This window comes from Schistocerca americana, chromosome 1 (assembly GCF_021461395.2).
Source record: "Schistocerca americana isolate TAMUIC-IGC-003095 chromosome 1, iqSchAmer2.1, whole genome shotgun sequence".
Taxonomy (NCBI): Eukaryota; Metazoa; Arthropoda; class Insecta; order Orthoptera; family Acrididae; genus Schistocerca; species Schistocerca americana.
In genome coordinates, this window is record NC_060119.1 from 128,059,127 (window position 1) to 128,062,442 (window position 3,316).

Sequence of the window (3,316 nt, forward strand, 5' to 3'; positions counted from 1 at the left end):
GGCCAAGAATTTGGCTCATGAGTTGTACCACAGCATAAGTGCCATAGTACACAGCCTGACTGGCACGTTTCCCCCACTGCCGCTCCATGCTTGCTTGAGGGGGGGTGGGGGAGGAGAGGGAAACTGTAAATAGGCTGTATATAAAAGGCAACACAGTCACACTGTGTATGACTTGGTTTTATATTTCACACTTCTCAACAACATGGATCAAGAACCAAACAGATTTTCAGTATTATTTAATTATTTTTGCGCACTGGAGATGTAATATATTTTTTTCTGGTACAAACTGTCGACATACTGAGAGATGTGTACAATTTCATATTTTTGCACTCAGATTGCCTCGTAATCATGACATTTAGTTTCATAATCGAAACCAAGTCTTTCACACACATATATATCGGTTGAAATATTGGAGCACTTTTGCAACTTCATTGTGCAGACATGAAAATTGTACCTGCAGAAAGCAGTGTAGATATGCTAGACAGTTTTAGCGATAAAGGGATTTGCTTTTAAAATGGGAATTACTCCGCAGTCAGTTGCATCTGCACATGCACAGGGGTGTTTATGACTGAAACAGCAAATGGTCTCGGAAACAACTGTAAAACAGATGTAAGACTGCCAGTATTCTCAAAACGTTTAGGGAACTATCCTTGTAATACTTTCCAGCCACGATCAATTCTTCAAACCTTGCATTTTCTTTAAGTCGGCTTAGGGAATTGGACTGTGTTTGTCAGAAAGTGTTCCTCGTAAAAAGCGATTCTCTTTTTAAATGCATCCTCATAAAATCAGAAAGAAGTCATTCCTCACACTGTAGTATCTTATTGTGGGCAGTGTGCAGTCAAGTGCATATAAAATGCGAGGTCTCCAATCCATTCCAGATGTTCCTGCACTCCTTGTTCCTTCGTAAATTCAACAGTAGAGAACTTTAAATCGAAAAATCGTTCCAACCACGCTCCTTGGATTAACCAATGCCCTTTGAAGTATGCAGCCCCTTCTTTCAGTTCCATCGACGACTGTTGCAGGTGGTAGTGGGATAATGCTTGCGACTTCAGAAATTTTACTATTCATATCACCAATTTCTTCACGTGCGTCAAGCCTGCAAATTTAGAAAATTAGCAAATTGCTTCTTGATGTACAGAGTAATGAATCTCATCTGTTGATCAATGTAATTTTTTGCTCTTTCATTGTCAACTAAATCTTTATTTTCATTTTGCATGGTATTGTAATGCTGTTTCATAGCAGATTTCCTTATGTGACTGCATAATATATACCGAGAATCGCCATCTCTCTCTTCTGTCATTCCCATTCATTTTATAAAGGCTTCCGACTATAGATCACTAGACTGCCTCTTTTTGTGGAAACAGCCACTAGACGAACAAATAGCGAAAGGTAACCAGTACTGACACCACAGATTTGCTGAATTGAAGAAAGTTCTGCCGACCAAAACCTGCTACAGCGCAGTACTCGTTGAAAATCGCGTTGTTCTGGATACTTCCAAGAAAGATCGAGCAAAGCCGAGACAGCACATGGTCCACACAACCAGCACACTATGTACAATATGTTCACACACACCCAGCTTAATCAGAGAATAGTGCTTTGACACGTGGCCATCGGCGACACATCTTGTGTGTGACAATTAATAGTGCACTGTGTGGGTCACACAGTTTCACAACACTTGATTGATGTAAATAAATGCACGAGTATTCAGATGCTAATTCCAGCGCTGTTTGTCAGTACATATCAATATGGACACCTTCCTGCCAAATGTATGGACGTCAATAGGTGTATGAGACGGGTCATACACAGCTGTCATTTTATTCAGAGTGTACTTTTGTTCTTATATTGGTACACAAACACTGGTTGATTGTCTAATAAACGGTCACTGTATTTACATATCTTGTTTGCCTGTATTACTGTATGTAAATGGTGCGTATACTACAAAGTAGTCCATACCTGTGGAACGGCCTTTCTAGAAAAAACCAGATGGACAAACAGAAATTTAAAGTCAAATAGTATGAGATAGGACAGGGGGAAAAACTGTGAGGCTATGTTACCAACGTGGTGGCGAATTTGGTAGCCACCATTCTGGATACAACTCGTAATTTTTGAAACTGAAAGGAGATCATGTAAAATACAAAACATATAGAGAGTTACGTGGGAAGAAGAACTGTGGCTTTCATTTAAGCATCGCTTTATTAATTCACAATCTTTGTAGCATTTTGTACAGAACAAGGCGAATACTATTGGTAGTACATAAATGCTAAAGGATGTGTTCGGCGTGTTGTCTGGCGCATTGCAAGGCTGTGATTATCCGCTTCACCCACTAACTAACACACATATTGGAATGCAAGTGCGCTCCCTGACGTGTGAAAGTTTTCTGACCTTTCCCTGCATCAATAGTTGCCTTCGCATGTCCCCATAGATAGCAATCTAATGTACTTAAATCCAGGGAACCTGGTGGCCACTCCACCAGACTTCTACCAGCTTTCCATCTCTGGGAAAACCGGATGTCCAGGTATGTCCAGTCAGCTAGCTTGTAATGAAGTAGGACACCATCACACTGAAAGAGAGTTGGGAATGTTCATCTTCAAACAGCAGTGAAGGCAGCACATATTCGTCTAACACTGGCGGATAACAGGCTGCTGTTAATGTACACTGAAAAGGAGAAAAAAAAGCACTTTGTTTTCAGGCCACGAGTGGCCTACCAATACCATCCGACCGCCGTGTCATCCTCAGCTGAGGATGTGGATAGGAGGGGCGTGGGGTCAGCACACCGCTCTCCCAGTCGTTATGGTGATATTCTTGACCGAAGCCGCTACTATTCAGTCGAGTAGCTCCTCAACTGGCATCACGAGGCTGAGTGCACCCCGAAAAATGGCAACAGCGCATGGCGGCCTGGATGGTCACCCATCCAAGTGCCGTCCACGCCCGACAGCGCTTAACTTCGGTGATCTCACGGGAACCGGTGTATCCACTGCGGCAAGGCCGTTGCCTGCTGAAAAGGAGAAGGCTCAACAATTCTTCAGCCCCACGTACCACTCCAAACCATCACTTTTGGTGTGTCTTCTAGCTCCCATGGATCCATCCAGTGACGGTTGACATCTAACCAGGATCTGTGATTCTGTTTATTTATCTCTTCCTTCACACAGAAATTAGCTTCATCCATAAACTGTACGTCATAGAGGAAAAGACGGATGTCATCTACATTGCGTGTCACCCACTCTGTAAACTGAACCCGACGATATGGATCGTCTCCGGTGAGATGTTGTAACATTTGCATTTTTTTAAGGGTGCTATTTGTCCGCCTCTGTAGCTG

General features: G+C 42.6%; 1 pseudogene; it reads right to left on the bottom strand.

The window, feature by feature from the left end:
• Positions 1 to 2,875: 2,875 nt before the first annotated feature.
• Positions 2,876 to 2,993, bottom strand: LOC124558321 (annotated as a pseudogene).
• Positions 2,994 to 3,316: the final 323 nt, after the last annotated feature.